General features: G+C 29.5%; 1 protein-coding gene across 3 annotated transcripts in view; it reads left to right on the top strand.

The window, feature by feature from the left end:
* Positions 1-5,265: 5,265 nt before the first annotated feature.
* Positions 5,266-14,167, top strand: part of Pop2 (CCR4-NOT transcription complex subunit Pop2) — a 45,923-nt gene continuing 37,021 nt past the window's right edge. For all 3 annotated transcript variants that reach the window (XM_075358269.1, XM_075358268.1, XM_075358267.1), the window contains exon 1: positions 5,266-5,395. The gene's annotated coding sequence lies outside the window, so the exon portion shown is untranslated. The remainder of the gene's footprint in view (positions 5,396-14,167) is intronic.

The raw sequence follows: 14,167 nt of genomic DNA, 5'->3' as shown, positions 1-14,167 counted from the left end.
CCAGAGCCTTGCACTGAAGAAATGTCAGATGTGCTACCATCAAAGAAAACTTGTAAAAAAATATGATCCTAAACTAAAGAGGACACAGTATAAATACATCAGCTGTTGTACACCTATTACCCTACAATGTTCCAGAAAAACATGCACTACTGTACTAATATAAAACATATAAATAAATAATAAATATTATGACTGAAAGAAAATAAAACTGTACATCTCCTTCTTATTATATTTGCAAGCTCAAGTTTAAGTACACAGATAATTTTTTAGAAAATTACTGTTCTTGTTCTAGTTCTTTGATAATTTTTTATTATTCTTGTACTTTCATATAATTTATTTTAGTATTTTTGATGATCTCTTTTAAATGTTACCTGTGTATAGTATATATGTTCATACTAGTTTACAAGAAGTAAAGGCACACTTATTTTCATTTTAAAGAGGTGATTGTTCTTCATTTTTCTACGGATTTTTATGGAGGCTGTGTTTTCTAGCTAAGTCAAGACCTAAGGGAGGGTATCATTAATTCTTTTAGGCTGTGTTCTTACTTTTATTTATAGAGCTAAAGCAAGATTATAATAATTTTTTTTATTAGATGATGTTTATAAGAATTGTTAGTTATGTACAATCAAGACTGATTAGCAGGTTAAAAAAGAAAACTTAATGAGAAGTTTTATAATTTGAAAATACATGTCCCAAAAAAGAATAAAGTTTTATACTTCTAAAAATTTACTCAATCTACTTTCACCTTTGTATTCCTGTATTCATATATGCAATGTTCAGTTTAAGTAAACTGGAGGTAAAATCACTAACTTGGTGAAAAAAAAAAATGGTGTCTCACAGCCAGTGTGTACGCTGGGGCAAGCCCAGGTGCATGTACCTATGCAAGTTTAATACATGTACTTGAATCAGTTGGTACTTGGTGAGAAGGGGATGCAAATGTATTTTCTCATTAAGTTCTGCACATCAGAATCCAACCTTAATATCTAATTGAAGGACTGGCAAGGGCCAATTTTACCCTAAGTACATTTTTATAAACATATTTATAATATGTTAGTTTATGTCCATGAACTAAAAGTTTCTGTTAAATACTTTGTATTATGTGGTCAATACTTTGTACTGACCACCTTTAATTTAAACAAAAATCTATTGATTGATTCTTTACTATAATACTTCTTTCTATTGATTTCTAAGTTTTATTTTTAATAAGGGAGTCCTTTTATTAAACCTTTAACTAATTTTCCTCATCTGGATTTGTTAGAAATTCTCTCTCGAACTACAGATTTTTCAAAATATTGTGACATTTTATTTTTTTGGCGTTTTCTAAATATTTCTTGAATCTGAATGATCTATTTAATATAATCATGTTTTACATGTTTCTCAAAATGATCATTTACTTCTCATTTCTTAAAAATGTCTAAAACTTTAAATTTTTTATCCAGCTCAGAGATAGCTGCTGGTTCTCATCTCATTTTTAGGTAGATTTAATAAGAAATCTACCTATTTTAATGGGTACCGTGATTCGACTTCCAGAAAATTTCAACATATCTTCGCGTTTCATATCCCTCAGACCCCAAAACCACTGTCAGCTCAAAAGTTTATATATATATTACACTTTCATTGTGGACACTATAACTGCTGTAATTTTGCACCTTTAACTTTCAAATTGTTCTTTAAAAATAAGTCATTCCAAAATCTCGATTCAGTTCGTTAATGGCCAAAATCAGACCATGGGGATTGAAATGTGGGGGCTTTTTTGAAAAAACAAAATATGGCAATAACTTTCTTATTAAGTAAAATATAGAATTCATTTAGTTTCTACTATTCTTTGGATAAGGGCCTAAAACTTATCTAAGTAAAGGTTTTTAATATCACCAACCATCGGCCAAGGGGGTGGAAAAAATGGGTTTTTGAAGACAAAAAATCATACCTTCCTTAACAGGCACAGTATTGAATCTGTTTTATGTGGTAATTAGTTCTCTAAATGTTTGTCTGAAACAATTTTTGATATAACCAACCCTTACAGCAAGAGATGACAAAAAAAAATAACGAAACACAAAATATCGCTGTAACTTTCTTATGAAGCCAAATATCAAATTTGTTTAAAGTTCCCACTATTCTTTGGATAAGGGCCTAAAACTTATATAAGTAAAGTTTTTGATATCACCAACTACTGGCCCAGGGGGTTGAAAAATGAGGTTTCAAAGACAAAAAAGAATCATACCTCTCTCAATAGGCACAGTATTGAATCGGTTTAAAGTGATCATTAGTCCTCTAAACATTACCTAAAACTTTTGTCTGAAACAATTTTTGATATGACTAACCCTTATGGCAAGGAATGACCAAAATGTTACTGGAATTGTAAGAATATGGGGCTTGTCATACGCTAAACATGTGAAACTTTTTTCACATGCAACCATTGTCACTGATGAAATCTACCTCTGCCTTCCAGGGTGGTGCTGAAAGGGATTTTTTAACAAAGTATTGAAAGATTTTGAAAAAATAAAGAACCCAAATATTCTTAATTTGTAATATGAGCTTTTTGTTGAACCATAGTTTGCTTGGTTTTCCCATAATTTTGTAATATCAGAATAATAATTATGACTATTAACTAAGTGAACATCAAAATGTAGGGTTTCATTCCATAAATCCTTTTCAAGTTTTAACTCAAAGAAGGCCTTTGATTTTTTTCTGTTATGTATTTTATTTAATCTCTCTGCATTTTGTTAAGGGATGCTTGTAATGAACACCTACGTAATACCTTTACAAGCTCACCAGAATTTGAACTCTTCTAACACATTCACTATCATTGTTACATTTCTAGCTTCAATAACTTCACTATACTTTTGAACTTATGAAAGTGAAAACCTGTTCAGATGTGAATAAAACCATCTCAGAAAGTTGAGAAATGTTTTTTATTACCCATGTTTTCTTTTCTTTTGATGCATTGCTGCAGGTAAGTTTATGATTGGGTTAATTAATTTTCAGTGGTGTTCTTATTCATAGATTTTATAAACTCTCACATTTTTTCTTCTAAAAATGAATTTTTATTGTATATTTCTCTTACTTGAACTTAATTTACCAGTAAATTCCAGTCTTTTTTACCAAATGAGTTCATCTAAATTAGTGTTGGTCATCTAAGTACTTCTTCTATATTGATTACTTTAAACAGACTTTTTAAAACCTTTTATTTTTTGTAATTTTTGACAAATTTTCCACATACTTACTTCACTTATATTATCAGTAACAATATTACCACTTAATCCAATGTGGCTTAAATATGACACATACTTAGTTTTTTCTATTATTACTTTCCCACAATCTGAGCTGTCATAAAAAGATTTGCCTGTCACCAAAATTCTTTCCACTATCCTTACTAACTGCAAGAAGTTCTCTTTTATTTGTCAAATTAAAGTGGAAACATGTCAGTTTCCAAAAACAAATTGTAATGTTATCCTAATATAGTTATAACGAACATTTTTTTTATAGTTTTCTTTACCATTTTTAAAAGAAACAGGTGGATTTTTTTATTCTTCAGTAATTATAACCTCTTCAGATATTAATATTTTTGTTAGATGTGTTAATCCCTTGATTTTCATGTAATGAATTTCAAGAGATAGGGAAATGACTCATTTGCAAAGTACAAATAATTTTTTACTTAATTGTTATCCATTTTCTTATCTAAAACTTTCAATTGAATACTTGGATGTAATCATTAGCATTGGCTGTATACTTAAGCAAACAAAAATGATCAGGTTTTAAATGTCATAGTGGTATACAGTCAGAAATTTAAGTAATTTCTACAATTCTAAAAGTAATTTGCATTAACGCTAAAATATATTCCTTATACGAGATATTGTCATATTTTGTATGTGATGGTACTTAAATTGTACTTAGGTTTGTAGTTTGTGTCACTCATGTAGATTATCTTTCTACTTGATTAATTGTGAATTTTTTAAACATGTATCTTGGATTAAAGCACATTTTGAAGTTTACTGATATGATATACACAGTCTTGAATTTCAGCTTAAATTTTTATATATTGCTTTGGAACTATCATACTCAAAAAATTCAGTATTTTAACATATACTAGCATTAGATGAAATATAAATTAAATATTTCTTATCACTGGAATGAATAATTTCTTTTTATGATGCTTTGACATCTTTTTTGACTCATTGCTTTTTAATTTGTTGTAAGTTACTCCATTTACCTCAGTTGCTATATTTATCAGGTCATAGAAAGTTAAATTACCGGTTTTAGTCTGTAATTTCCAGCATGAAAAATTGTATTCATGAAATTTTTGTTATTTTGATTATCGTGTAAGTAAACGAAATGCCTCTGAACTACATTTTTTATGTGGCTTTTATAAAATTACAAATAGTATGTTTTAAGTGGCTCTCTTTTTCTCCTTGATTTACATAACAGGAATTAAATCCATATATATATATATATATATATATATATATATATATATATATATGGATAACATGGGTATATATATATATATATATCATCAAAAGTGCTGATTCCACAACCTGTTGAAATTCTTATTTTGCTGTATATGTAATGTTCTTATACAAAATTTCACTTGAGAAACTGGTTGATTGTTCTTTTGTTTTTATTTTTTAATTAGAACTTCTGAATTATACACACAGACCAGAATATTCATACTGGACTGCTCTTATTTTCGATTTTTACTGCTATAACAATAAATGGTAACACATGTTTTTTTAGATTGCAGTCCTACTGCCTATGGAAATAATAAATTATTGAAATAATTAATGTAATGAAAAAATATTATTTTTGTAGTAGTATCTATTAATATTCAACAAATATAATTATTTTTGGGTAGAAAAACATTTAACACCAGTGAGATAATGATGTGATATAAGGTCCTATTGTAAAATCTTATTTCGAAAGTACACAAGACTGGCAACCTTATAAAAAAAAAAGATTAGCTGAACAATTCAATGCATATGTTAGGCTTAAAAAAAATAAAATTGTCGTTTGTAATGAGGTACGTCTAAATCGCAGGATAAAATGAATTACAGAATAAGATACAATGTAATATATCGTAATAGGTAAGAGAATACATGAATGATTCTTCTTGTAATAACTTATTATAGTAAAATAGCTTGCGTAAATGTATTATAGAAATCTTTTAAATAATTTTATAACAGGTTTTAAGTTAGCAGGTAACGGGGGAAAAAGTTTATGTCACCCATGTATCAGCTGTATTAAAAAAACAACAAATCACGTTGGCAGAGAGCGCCCTATTGATTTGGTGGTAGTGACGTCACGACGAACTGTTTTGTGAATGAAAGTTTTTAGTCTGTGTGGTGGTTATTTATATTCTGTAAACAAAAATGATGATTAGGCTTCGAACGCGATAGAGGTATACAGTCAGACATTTCAGTTTATGTTAAGTAATTTCTGCAATTCTAAGAATAATTTGGATTAAAGCTAAAATATATTCCTTATACGAGATTTGTGTCGTATTTTGCATGTGATGTGTGCTTAAATTATATTTAGGTTTCTAGTTTGTGTCACCCATGTGAATTATGCTTCGACTGTACAAATTTTTGATTTTTTAAACGTGGACGTGTGTTATGTTTTGAGTGTATTCACAGTATGCCTCTTAAGTAGGTTGGACTAACTGATTTTTACTCTTTGTTAATACTGAAGCCAAGCTTTTGATCTATTTGTTGTTAATACTAAAAAATTAGAGACGTATCGGTTAGTTACGACAGATTTGTTGTTTTTGATGTGTTTATCCATTGTTACATTGTTTATGTATTCATTGAATAATCAATTAGTTAAATTAACCTATGTAGTTGATACAAGGTTAGGTTTTTAAGGGTGTTCAGTCGTTTTAGTTAGGTAATATATATCTTAGATAATATTTTATTGATACTTTTCAATATTTTTGATATTAGAAGTTTTGTGTGGTTTACAGCAATCATCAGAATTCATTAGAACACATTTTTCATGTAGTGTCCTGTAGAATGTTGTTGCTTAAACTTCTTGAAATTGATAGTTTTATATGTATTATTTGCCTACTTCTCCAAAGATTGTGTATGATTACAATTGCCAATCCTATATAGCTAGTATAGCGTATTAAAACCAATAATGTTCTTGGAATTTGTGTCAAACATAGATTTGATAGCAGCAGAAGTACGTGACTGTTAATTATGTATTGTAAATGAGTTGAGTTTTGTCTAGAAATACCATTTAAGGTAGAATGAATGTTCTAGAATAAGAATAGCATAATATTTTCAAAAGCTAAGAAAAATAAAGACAGGCAAACCTTAACATTAAAGATATTTTCTGGAATAAACTTAAATTTTCTGTATATCATTTTCTATACGCCTTTATTGTGATAGTTGATGTTTTTATACAGTGTAGTTATTAGTGAACACTTTGTTTAAATAAAATTTTGATGAGATATATTGTGTATATTTTTGTTAACTGCGACATATCTGTTAGCATATTCTCATAGCCTTTCCAGTGCTTCGTATCGCCTAATATTATTCCATTCTTTCAGAAAATATATTTTAACGTGTTGATTTTGTACTAGTATAAATCAGTGCATTCTTCATAATTTCCCTAGTGATAATTTTAAATATAAGTTGAATACTGTTTTAAATAATGCAGTTTTGCCATTACATTAAAAGCCATTTTTATATTATAATTACTAAATTGTGTGATCTTAGTTAAAGTAGTTGCTAATAATTTCGTACAGGTGAGATTCTGATAGTATTTAACATTTTCACTGCCAAGCAATTCTTTTAAAAATTACTGCAGCAGGCTTTAACAGGATATTACCTACAGAGCCGTGTGTATCAATGTGATTCATTAAAAAACTTGCACCTCAGGTCGACACCCACATTTCTTAGGTTGAAGAACTGTGTATAATGCACTCCCCATGTTTAAGATAATTCATTTCTAGTTTCTGCTGGCGTGGCAGAAGTTGACTTTATAGTTGGTTTCAAAATTTTGGTTACGTTACTACCAATTGTTACAGGCAGAAGGTGTGTTTTGTCATGAAACTGTTGCAATAGAGTAAAATAATACACTTCGCTGTTGCAATAAAGTGATTGAATAAGTGTAGTTCTAGGGTATGCTACAAACTTTTATTGAAAACTATGGATTCTGTTCATCAAAATGTATTTAGAACGTGAAAGTGATTTTGAGAATAGTAAAAGCAGTGAACTTAGTGGTTTTAGAAACTTTACTGATCCTGATGATCCAGAATATATGGAATCGTACAGTAACAGTGAAGAGAGCAGTTCTGAACAGGCAAATCTACCAGTTAAGTGCCCCCCCAATTGTGATTCATGAGCATTCTTATCTTCATCATACTGATCTATGAAAAACACAGCCAGACTCAAGCCAAGACGCAGAAAATCTTGAAACTGCTAGAGTAGGCGGAAGTCGAACAAGCTGAAATCGTTCAGATGAGGTAATATTCAACTGGAGCCCGGTTTCAGGTAATCTTCATACATTTAACTTGCAGTGTAGATGATGGTATAACTTACCTCATTTTGGATAGGTTACCACTAACAGCAAAAGAAATTGACTTTACAATATGTTCATAGACGATTCGGTCCTCAATTACATAATTTTAAAAACTAACTTATATGCTAGTAGATCTATTGTAAAATGTTTTTTACAGCAAAGTACAGGTGTACACTCATGATAAGCTTCTTGGGAAGAACCTACCAAAGATGAAGTACGTAAATTTTTGGGTTTGCTTTTTTGGTCACAAAATCCTCTATATGAGTCTTTAATAGGCAAATTTAAGTCCAGAAATCATTTCTTCTTCTTACCACTTTGCATTTTTCAGACAATGAAAAGCAGCCTGTAACTTAATAAATCTACACTTTACAAAATTCAGGAAATAATTGCTATATTGAAGAACAACTATCAAAGTGCTTATACTCCTCATAAGATCGTTTGCATTGACGAGAATATGATTCCATATGGAGGTTGGCTGAAGATAAGACAATATATACCCAACAAATGACGCAAGTATGGCTTGAAGGTTTTCAAACTGTCTAAATGGTGGTTATACGTGCACTTTTACCTTCAATGGTTGAGCTGTCAAAACCTCAAAAAACAGGTACAAAAAACCTTCAAATGTTTTGGAGTATAATCAAGCAAAAGCCTACATAGACCTATGTGATCAGTTGGCATCATATGCAACGACTCTTCAAAAAGATATCAAATGGTACGTAAAATAGTTATCGAGTTACTGACCAACACAACGGTTGTAAATGCATTTCAAGTTTACAAGATTTTGAACAGTAACACTAAGAAGGCTGGGATAACAGTTTCGTGAAAAGATAGCTTTGTAATTGCTTTTCGGCACTGATCAACCAGCTCCATCAAGTACTTCCACCAATCAAAATCATGAGTTGCAGGATGTCAGTGGACAAAAACGACAGGTGTGGTATATGTTACATGACATTGACAGAATGTTCTGGAGCAGCAGCTGTTCGGAAAAAATTGAAACAAGTATATACTCACTGTGTAGGTTTTTCTGATGCTCAACTCATGTGTCTTTCATTTTTTTTGTCAAACATGAATGTACTAAGAAGTAGTAAGTTTTTTACCACAATCTGACAATGAGTTATTCGTTTCTTACTTTATTAAAATAAAAGTATTGTAAAAACAGTTTTATTGCCACACCCAGTTTTCATTTTCATAGGTACTAGTTTACAAGGCAATGTGTATCAAATTGATACACTATAATTATCGCTCATATTAATGACTTTTTTAATTATGTCAATTTTTTTTTTGTGTTACTTTGACATAATTTTGAGTTTTATGATCAAAATCTATGATGGCCTGGTGTGAAGTTTTCTCATAACAATGTATGGCTTAGTATGCAAAAATTTAGGTGTATCAATTTGATGCACATGGCCTCTAGGTGAGTTTTATGTATGTTACAGTTTGATGAACATGGCAGTGAAAGTGTTAATATATAATGTATATTTATCATATTCTAAATACATGTCTTTCATTTTAAAAAGCTGGAAGCAGTAACTTAAGTCGAATTCATTTTTGGTTAATAAAAGAAGCAATTTAAATGTCTGAAAACATTTTGTGCCTTGCTATTTAAATTTTATTATTGCTGGCTGATATTAAATCCACATTTTTTCAGTTTGCTTATGTTTGTTGTGCCATAACTTTATCAAACAATGAGTTAAGATTTTTGTTTGTAGTGATTATTTAATAAACATCATTTATAATTCAGTGAGGGTAGCTGTTACCCTTTACGTTTTGCTGTAAAACAGAGCTAAAACGCTTATACCATTAAATTTTATTTGTATGCTTTATGAAAGCTAGCTAGCTACTTTTACTCAGAGACAAATGTGTAACCTCAAAACACATTATCATAATAATCAAGGAAAAAAGACAAAATATTTTTTTTTTTTTTTTTTTAGTAATGCTTTGGGCTGCTGTGATTGAAACTTTGTACTTTTATATTCTCCCCTACGAACACCTGATTCTTGGATTTTGAATTCAATTATCTGGCTTGCGATATAGGAACCTCCTTTTGGAAACTTTGCATACTTTATTATTTTATGGATATTTTTATATATGCGTTTTTTTTTTTAATATGTAAATCAATAAATTTCTGAAGGATTGAAAAGAAAGATTTATATAGGACTGCAGGAGATCTTTTCTGTTTATTCCATCCATAATTGCCATATTATTTATTGAAGTTTCAATCTAGTTTTAAACGTGGAAAATTAAATTTTTGATTTCCTTGTGGGCGTAGATCAAGAAGAGAAATTGTATGTGCTAAGTAAGCCACTTATGAATGCCAACCAAAGTCATATATATATTTTTGCTTAAATTTCAGTATTCAGATTACTTATATATATATAGATTCAGATTATATATATATATATATATATATATATATATATATAATCTGAATCTATATATATAAGTAATATATATATATACTTTCTGAATATTCATATAATTATCAACATACTGACCACTGTGCCAATTAAACTCAAAACATCAAACACAGTAAGAGAAAAACAACTTACTGTGTTGGTGGTTAATTTGTATATATATATTTTTTTTTTCCAGTTTTTCCTATTACCCAGAAATACTGAGTGCTGCTTACAGTGAGAAAATAGTTTGAAAATTTATTCATGAAAAATCAAACGTTTTTAGAATTTTTATTTTCCTTAACTATATGTATATATATTTGTAGGTCATTGTTATAAAGTGAGGTTTAAATGTTTATAAAATAATCTGATAAATATATACAATTTACAGAAAGTGAGTCATGAATATTTAAACATTAAGTCATAGATATTATTAATTACTTTCATATTGTTGTTAACATTTTTTTAATTTTGTTTTTTCTCAGTACAAGTGGTGAATTATTACTTTAAAGAATTCTTTCACCGTTAATTTGTTATAAAATTCATCGTAGTTTTAATCTTCATTTTTAAAAAGTGACTTTTAAGATTAATTAAATTATTTTTTCATTGTAACTTTCATGTTTGTTTTGTTTAAATTCTTTATGTATTTATATTTTATGAAAACCAATTTTTACTAAAATTACTCTTAAACTTCAGTTAAGTTTCATCAGAAAAACTTTAATTTGGAATGAAGTAAGTTTTGAAATGTGAAACAATTTTCTGAATTGTTTTAGTAGTAGCTTTGATTAATCTAGATGAATGAACAAATTTCTTTGTAAAATGTAATAACTATTGATAACTGTTTCTTTATAAACAAAATTCATAATTCGAAGAATAAACAATTTACTTTAGTATGTCTTTTTATCAGATATCAACATAACCGAACCAAACATAACTTAATGCTCATTTTGCTCGCCAGCTTCATCTAATTAACCTTAAATATTAAATGTTTGGAGATCAGCATCACCTAGTATGTGATAGACTACACACCAAAATGTAAACTTGATGGAAGACTGCATATTAAAGCGGTACCCAATTTTATTTAATTAGTGGCCTGTTCATATTAACTCTACTCATTACCACTTATATTTATTCCCACCACCTGCTGGTGGTATCTAATTGCCTTGTCACCCCCGCTATGACCCAACTCTCCTATTTCAAGTGATCATGTACAAGTTACCGCAAAAACCTCCATGCTTCTGCTGTACAGTGTATGTGCACTCTATGAATTGTACAGAAATTATACAGTGAACAGAACATTGCTTACCTTTCTTTTAAACAGTTTGTGTGTGTATGAACTGAGATCCTATGGCAAGGACTGTTTACTGTGCACACACCCCGATTATATTAATGGTAATGAGTATAGATATAATCGACCATAAAAGAGGTATACAGAAGATGAGTATAACATTTATTACTAAGATTGTTTCTAATGTGTAATGAGAAATATTTTTGTTACCAAATTCATGCTTTAGTGTGTGCATTAACTGGGTGATGTAATAGTCGTCCATTATGTGTGAAAAACTGGAAACCTGCTTTTCATTGTAGATTTTCGTGATCCTGAATTTTCACCTATTAAAAATGCATTGCATATCATTAAAATAGGTGTAATACAGCAATTTACACACTATGGTGTATTTTTTTATTATTTGTTGTAATGTTGTTATTCAATGTGAAATTGTAACAAAAGAAGACCGGATTTTGTAATTAAAAAGATGCTACTCAAATAGTTTTAACACAATAATTAACAAGTTTAATGTTCACATTCTTTGAATTCGGCCAAATTATGAGGCAATCTGTAATATAAGGATGTATTTTGAAGAGCACAGTACCAAATAACTGTCTAAGAACCTTTAGGTTTAAACCTGTAGCATGTGATGGAAGTAGAAGTTTTTCTAAAGTCATTCAGAGTAAGAAAGACAAAAAGAAGGTTTTCTGCTGATCTTTAATAATTCTACACCAATATTATTTAACAGTGATTAAAATATGGTCTTGTGAAAGATGATCTGAATGTTGGCTAAATTTCCAGAATTTATATTAAATAAGGTTTTAAGGAATCCTAACCTACTTTTAAATATTTTGAGTTGTGATGAATCAACTTTTTTAAATTATCCTTCCATGTAAATCGGTATAATTGTACTTAATGGTATACAGTAAACAACAGCATTTATCTTAAAACCCAGTTGAACCTAGTTGACATAAGTTTATGGTGTAATATCCTGGAAAGTAGCACTGGGACTGTCATTTTTCTTTTTTTTAATGCTCAGTGACGTGAAAAGTATCTGAAACTGTTGACTTCTTTGATGTTCCACGAGTGCAAATTTTGAAAATTTATACTTCCAACATGATGCTTTGCTATTACATCAAGCTCTCATGCATGATCATTTGGTAGTCTGTAATAGGTGGTAGAGCTCCATGAAAATATCAAAAAGATTACCAGACCTCATGCATGTGGACCTTCAGGGTGTTTTGAAACATAAAACTTGCACTGTGAAATCAACACACTTAAGGAATCAAAAGTTGAATTCGTGCTCTTTTTTGAAGAAGCAAATTCAGATTACATTATGTAAAACCATTTAGCTCATTGCTCCATACTGTCTTAAGCTATATGCTGGTGAAGAGAAAGGACAGTTTAATTAGAAATCTTTATCAAAGTAAATCAATTTAATCTCATTTATTGTGAAATAACTTTGCTCACCAAGCATGTGATTCTTTTTAAACTTTAAGTTCATTGAAAAATATGGTAGCATATTTTAAGCAACTATTTTAGTAGTATTTTAAAAATATTTATTATAGTGTATGTAATATCTGAAGGTGGGTCAGTAGTGTGGTGCGGCATCCCCACCACTGCTCTTAACAACACTCAGCGACTTCTTACACCAGCATTGAAAGTAGCGTATTCCAAAAGTCACATCCTTTAATTTGCAATGACTTTCAGTATATCCAATTATGATGTTACTATTATAGTTACATAATTTGTTATTACAAATAAAATTATTTTTGCCTAATGTTTTGTTCAAGATGTATATAAGTAATTTTTTTATATCTTGAAAGTTTTTTCATGTTAAACTAAGGTTTTGTTATAAATAAAAAAAACAATGACGTAATACAAAAGTATATGAAACGAGTTGTTTATTTATTATAGGCTATAATGTTATAATTTTCTTTGACGTGGCATTGTTATTTACGAAAATTATTTCTAAATAGCACATGCACCAATAACTAATATACTTCTGAGTTTTGTAGGCCTACAAAACTACAAAATAAAAACTTTAAATTGTACAAAAACATACATAAATAAATAACTATTAAGGAAGTGTGAGTAAAAATAATATAATTATAATCATTATTAAGTTTATTATAAAAAAATATTATGAATACTATGAGATATTAAGTTTGTAATATAATAAATGTAAAATTAATTTTACATTTTAAAAGGAGATGAAAATTTAATAATAGTTGGAGATTGGAATGCAAGCATTGGAAAAGGCAAGGAAGGAAATATAGTGGGTGAATACGGGCTGGGCAAAAGGAATGAAAGAAGGGGCGGACTTATAGAGTTTTGCACGAAGTATAATTTAGTAATTGCCAACACCCAATTTAAAAATCACAATAGAAGAATATACACTTGGAAAAAGCCAGGTGATACTGCAAGGTATTAAGCAACAATTTAGAAATCAGCTCGTTGACTGCAAAACTTACCCTGGAGCAGACATTGATAGCGACCATAATTTGGTGATAATGAAATGTAGATTGGGGTTTAAAAACCTGAAGAACCTGAGGTTTAAAAACCTCAAATGAATCGGTGGAATTTAGAGAAGCTTGAGGAAGAGGAGGTAAAGAAGATTTTTGAGGAGGACATCGCAAGAGGTCTGAGTAAAAAAGATAAGGTAGAAAATGTAGAAGAAGAATGGTAGAATGTTAAAAAGGAAATTCTTAAATCAGCAGAAGCAAACTTAGGCGGAATAAAGAGAACCGGTAGAAAACATTGGGTTTCAGACGATACATTGCAGCTGATGGATGAAAGTAGAAAATATAAGAATGATAGTGATGAAGAAAGTAAAAGGAACTATCGGCAATTAAGAAATGCCATAAACAGGAAGTGCAAACTGGCGAAAGAAGAGTGGATTAAAGAAAACTGTTCAGAAGTGGAAAGAGAAATGAACATTGGTAAAATAGACGGAGCATACAGGAAAGTTAAGGAAAATTTTGGGGTA

This window comes from Lycorma delicatula, chromosome 2, assembly GCF_047948215.1.
Source record: "Lycorma delicatula isolate Av1 chromosome 2, ASM4794821v1, whole genome shotgun sequence".
Classification (NCBI taxonomy): Eukaryota; Metazoa; Arthropoda; class Insecta; order Hemiptera; family Fulgoridae; genus Lycorma; species Lycorma delicatula.
The sequence above is the reverse complement of the archived record's forward strand: the minus strand, read 5'-3'. Positions and strand labels throughout refer to the sequence as shown.